The sequence below is a fragment of the Alexandromys fortis genome, unplaced genomic scaffold (genome assembly GCF_014885135.2).
Source record: "Alexandromys fortis isolate MF-2015 unplaced genomic scaffold, M_Fortis_MF-2015_v1.1 scaffold_407, whole genome shotgun sequence".
Classification (NCBI taxonomy): Eukaryota; Metazoa; Chordata; class Mammalia; order Rodentia; family Cricetidae; genus Alexandromys; species Alexandromys fortis.
The window spans coordinates 465979-472643 of record NW_026068301.1 but is presented as its reverse complement, the minus strand read 5'-3'; positions in this window follow the sequence as shown (position 1 = coordinate 472643).

Genomic DNA, 6665 nt, shown 5'->3' with positions numbered 1-6665 from the left:
GAGATGGAGGAAAGACAAAGACAGAGAGCAATGAAAGAGATATTTTAAATGAGCGAGCCATTATGGGACTGACAAGAAACTTACCACTAGAAAAATTTCCAGGAATGGACAAGGATGACCCCAGCTAAAACCCTAAGCAATAAAGAAGAGGGTGCCAGGTACTGGCCTTGTCATGATGTCATATTGATGATTAACTTACATGTCATAAAAGAGCCTTCATCCAGCAACAGATAGAAACAGAGGTAGAGACCAATAGCAGAGCACAGGGCTGAGCTCCCAAAGTCTATTTGAAGGGAGTATTGAGACTATGAGCTAAAAGGTCATGACCATGATGGAGACACTTACTGAAACACTCTACCTCAGCTAATGGGAACTCACCAATTGCAATCAAACAGCAAAGAAACCAGCATAGAACAAAACTAGACCCTCCAAATATGGATGACATTTGTATGGCTGGACCAGACTGAAGGATCAATGACAGTGGTACCAGAATTTATCCTTACTGCTAGTGCTGGCTTTTGGGGAACACATTCTCATTGAATGGATACCTAGTTCAGCCTAGACATAGCAGTGAGAATCTTGGATTTTCTTCAAATCAATGTGCCTTACCCTCTCTAAGGAGTGAATTGGTTGTGTGGTTGGGGGGAAGGTGGAAGGAATAAGAGGAGGTGAAGGAGTGGAAACTTGGGTTGGTATTTAATATGAAAACAGATGGTTTGCTTACTTTGTAAAAATATAAATAAAATAAATGAAAAATAAGACAACTTTTTCCCAAGAAAATATCCATGCATGATGTTTTCCTTGATGTCTCATCATACTAGCTTTTTTCTATTTTCTATCATGTTAAATCAACTATCATATTCATAATTTGATGTAATCTTCTAAACAAATATTCATTCATACATTTTAATGCAGTTTGATATTTAACTTGTAAAGATTATCATTATCAAATATCATCCAGTTTCTTAAAGAAAATGCCACTTAATGGTAGAAAAAAATGTCAGTTATTCAAGATGTATTTTACTCACAATATGAAATCCCTTTAGACTTTTAAAAATTGCATTTTGAATACATTTATAAATATAGCAAAACAGACAAGAGTCTGACATATATTTCAAAAAGGAAAAATCAACATTTCTAAAGTATTTTAAATTAAAAAAATATCAAGGTTATAATCTAATATTGATGTCTTAAGCTGTATAACTGCATATAAATTACCAATATCCAACCAGTGCTCAAGAAGAATTGAAGGAGATAAAAGCTACAGAAGAAGAGAATAATGAAGATAGATGAAGAACTAAATATACAGTGATATTGCTAGCAACTCAAATGTTTTATAAATATGATGATGGCCACTGAAAATGAACCAGATGTATTTAAACTGTGTTGTGCTTTTTAGGTGGAGTATCTGGTCTGGGTGCAGACAGATTGAAGAGACATAAGAAGTTCAAATGGCCAAAAGAAACTTAAGGTCATGTTCAACATCCTTAGCAATCAGGGAAATGAAAATCAAAACAACTTTGAGATACTATCTTACACCTGTCAGGATGGCTAAAATCAAAAACACCAATGACAGACTATGCTGGAGAGGATGTTGAGTAAGGGGAGCACTCATCCATTGCTGGTGGGAATGCAAAGTTCTGCCACCACTTTGAAATCAGTATGGCAGTTTCTCATGAAATTCAGGATCAACCTACCCCAGGATCCAGCAATACCACTTCTGGGAATATACTCAAGAGATGCACTATTATACTACAAAAGCATTTGTTTAACTATGTTCATAGCAGCACTATTTGTAATAGCCAGAACCTGGAAACAACCTAGGTGTCCCTCAATGGAAGAATGGATAAAGAAGGTGTGGCAAATACACACATTAGAGTTCTACTCAGTGTTATAAAACAATGACATCTTGAATTTTGCATGCAAATGGACAGAAATAGAAAACACTTTACTGAGCGAGGTAATCCAGACCCAAAAAGATGAATATGTTATGTACTTACTCATAAGAGGATTCTAGCCATAAGCAAAGGACATTGAGCCTATAATTCATCATCCTAGAGAAGCTAAATAAGAAGATGAACCCAAAGAAAAACATATATCTATCCTCCTGGATACTGGAAGTAGACAAGATCGCCAGGCAAAAGTTAAGAGCATGGGGGTGGGGATAGGGTGGGGGGAAGTGGAGATGGGGAGAGAGAAGTGAGAAGGGGAGGATTGGGGAGAGCTTGGGGGAATGGGAAAATTAAGATGGGGGAAGCATGGATATGGGAGCAGGAAAGAAGTTATCCTAACCAAGGGAGCCATTTTAGGGTTGGCAAGAGACTGGCTCAAGAGGGGTTCCCAGATGTCCAAGGAGATGTCCCCAGCTAGGTCCTTTTGCAGCAGAGGAGAGTGTGCCTGAACTGGCCTTATACCATAGCCACATTGATGGATATCTTGCATATCACCATAGAACCTTCATCCGGCGATGGATGGAGATAGAGACAGAGACCCCATTGGAGCAGTGTACTGAGCTTCCAAGGTCCAGATGAAGAGCAGAAGAAGGGAAAACATGAGCAAGGGAGTCAAGACTGAGAGGGGTGCGTCTACCACCCATGGAGAAGGTGGGACTGATCTAATGGGACCTCACCAAGGCCAGCTAGACTGGGACTGAATAAGCATGTGACTAGACCGGACACTCTGAATGTGGCTGACAATGAAGGTTGACTGAGAAGCCAATGATAATGGCACTGGGTTTTGATTCTACTGCATGTGCTGGCTGTTTGGGGCCTAGTCTGTTTGGATGCACACCTTCCTAGACCTGGATGAAGGCAGGAGGGCCTTGGACTTCCCACAGGGCCAGGCATTCTCACTCTTTTTAGGACTGGAGAGGAAGGGAATGGTGATTGGGGGAAGGGAAGGAAAATGGAGAAAGGGGAGTAGCTGGAAATTTTAAATAAATAAATAAATAAATAAATAAATAAATAAATAAATAAATAAGAGTTTCCCAGGCATTTTGTTAATCATACCTCCCTAGATCCATAAAGTGAGCTGACTATTGCAGCTTTGTGCAGCTGTTATCTGTTTTATGGCCCTGAGAATTTCAAGCCTGTAACATTGCTGTTGTCAAAAAAATGATGATTTTGTGTGTGTGTGTGTGTGTGTGTGTGTGTGTGTATCAAATGGAAACTTTCCAGAAGTGCTGAAGAATCAAGATAGAATAAAGAAACCGATTCAGAAAACCACACAGTGAGAGAACCGTTATCACTTAGAAATCCTAAACACTGTTGTATCCTGAGAGAATTTTGGGTCTTGACCCCAGAGGTTAGTACTAGTTTTGATGGACAATCAAGAAAACTGACAAGAGTCTGTTCTGGGCCTTTCTCATGTAGAAGATTCTTGTACATGCTTTTAGGTTCTTTTTTAATAAGTAGTGTCTTGTAGGGGATTACTTTACCATGCTTTGTGCTTCATTGATTCTGTTTTTAATACAGAGTAGGAAAATACTGTTATTTCATAGGAAATTTTTTCATGCCCTCTTATTTTTGGTTATAGTTTAATTTCTTCTCTCTCCCAAATTCCCTGCTCTATCTCTACTTAAAATCCTCAACACTTATGTTGTTGATGCCTACTTATATGACACACACATTCTTCTATATTCTCAACTCTTAAAGTCACTTCTCAATCCCTCTCTCACCACACCTTTCTAGCTTCCATCCTTTCCAGACTTCAGATTAAAGATTTACATGTAGCACTTCAAAGTTAGGGTCCAAGTACTGTGAATGAACATGTGACAAGAGATTTTTTCACTCCTCATAAATTTTGGAGTTGCAGATATTTTGTTGCAAATTTCATGATTTTAGTTTCCTTTGTACCTTAATAAAATTGCACTCTGTATGAGTACTACATATTCATTATCTATATCTCAGTTCATGACTATCTAGAATAATTAAATTTCTTAGTTATTGTGAATAACCATTTATATGAACATACATATTTATTCATTTGTATGCCTTTTTTTATACTGACTTAAATAGCATTTCATTGTTGTGAAGAGATACCGTGACCACAAAAACTCCTATGAAGGAAAACTTATAACTGTGTCTGACTTACATTTCAGAGGTTTAGTCCATTATTATTATTGTGGAAAGCATGGTGGCATTCATGCTTACATAGTGTTGGAGAGGATCATGAAAGATCAATATCTGGATAAGTAGGCAGAGAAAAGAGAGGGTGGCACTGGGCCTCCCTTGAGTCATTTGAAAACTCAATGTCCATCCCCATTAATGCACTTCTTCCAACAAGGTCACATTTCCTAAAAGTGCCACTCTCTATGAGCCAAGGAGTTCATTTTCATCCAAAGTACCAAATACATATTTATAAATATATGTACATGTCTCATAAGGTTATTAATTTATACATTTGGAAGCTGAGCAGAAAGATTATAGTTTCAAGGTCATCCAGGAATTTCTAGAAAATTTTAGAGAAGCCTGAACTAACAAAATAAAGACTGTCTCATAGAAACATAAATAAACCAACAAACAAAGCAGCACATGTTCCTCTAGTCTATAATTACTCACTGCTTGCTACTATGTACAAAAAAATGCTTTCAATGGGACAGAAAAGAAGTCAGTGAACCTAAAAAAGCAATGTTGCTAGAGCAAGCGTGAACAAGATATCATAGATTCTGTTGTCATGTATTCCTTCTTGTGTTTAGCTCTGAAAATACAGATTGTATCTCATGTTTAAATTACTAGTCTCATGTGAAGTCTTGGATTTCTAGTTATTTTTCTATATCTGTGATGAAACTCCATAAAGTAAGCAACTTATAAAAGAAAGCTTTTTATTGAGCTTATGATTTCATATAGACTTGAAGATGACCTGCAAAAGTATGAGAGTATGAGCATCTAGGAGCTTACATTTGTGTACATAAGCAGAAGGCAGAATAATTAAAGGGAATTTTACCAGCCTTTAAAATCTCAAAATTCTTCCCTTGATACACTGCCTCCAAAAGACCGTGTCTTCTAATACTTTCAAAGAGTTACATCAAGTGGTTCAAGTATTAAAACATTCAAGGACGTCAAGGCTATCTCCCACAAATTACCACACATGGATTCTAAGAACTTGAGAGAGATGTATGTGATCTAGTAATTCACCAGGTTTGACCTTCATTTCAGAAGGAAAATTTTAAATGTCATTCTTTGCAGATTACATACTTTGCAATTCTCCAGTACATAAAAGTAAAATAGAGATAAATCTGACTGTGAACAGATAAAGTTCAGAAGATGAGGTGAATCTGAGAACCAAGAAAGCAGATAAACCATGTAACACATTTCTTGGAGGCAAAAGTGGCATAAACCGATGCAAAAGAGGGAAATTAGTCTCTAATTGATGGACACATTTAAACTAGTGGTGCTATATAAGGCTGGCATGAATTTTCAACTGGCAGACAAAGAATAAAGGTAGGCATTATTGATAGAAATAAGCATGAGAAAGGTGGTGTTTGATATTTGTTTGCTGTGATGGATAGAAATATCTTCACAGGAGAATTAATAAAGTAGATGACTAAGCAAGATCAATATTGTTATTGGAAGAACTGAATTTGGTAAGCCAAAATTACAAGTGATTTATATGAGATATGATATGTTCTGAGAATGTAAATAATTTAGATTGACATTGAAACTGCAAATGTTCAACAACTAGACTCTGTCAAACCTAGGGATCTAGGTTTATAGGAGGCTGAGTAGGCATGAGCTGGGTCAATAGTCTTTATACTCAGAGTCTGGCCAAGCAATACAAATTAACAACATCAAGCACTCAAAAATTGGGAACATGTATATAGGTCAGAGTTGGCACACAAAAATGAAGAGACTGGGTGACTCTTAAGAAAAGACTGCATTGATCCATTTGGATTTGAGTTTTGTGCATGGTGATAGATATGGGTCTATTTTCATTCTTCTACAGGTTGGCATCCAGTTGTGCCAGCACAATTTGTTGAAGATGCTTTCTTTCTTCCATTGTATACTTATCGAAAATGAGGTGTTCATAGGTTTGTGGCTTAAAGTCTGGGTCTTCTATACGAGTCCATTGGTCGATTTCTCTGTTTTTATGCCAATACCACACTGTTTTCATTATTGTGTTCTGTAATAGAGTTTGAAGTCAGGGATGGTAATGCCTCCAGAAGTTCCTTTATTGTATAAGACTGTTTTGGCTATTCTGGGTTTTTTGTTTTTCCACATAAAGTTGATTATTGTCCTCTCAAGATCTGTGAAGAATTTTGATGGGACCTTGATGGGGATTGCATTTAATCTATGAATTGCCTTTGGTAGAATTGCCATTTTTACTATGTTGATCCTCCCAATCCAAGAGCAAGGGAGATCCTTCCATTTTCTGGTGTCCTCTTCAATTTCTTTCTTCAATGCCTTAAAGTTCTTGTCAAATAGATCTTTCACTACCTTGGTTAGAGTTACCCCAAGATATTGTATGCTATTGGTGGCTATTGTGAAAGGTGATGTTTCTCTGATTTCCCTCTCTGCTTCTTTATCCTTTGTGTATAGGAGGGCGACTGATTTTTTGGAGTTGATCTTGTATCCGGCCACATTACTGAAGGTGTTTATCAGCTGTAGGAGTTCTTTGGTGGAGTTTTTGGTGTCGCTTATGTACACTATCATATCATCTGCAAATAA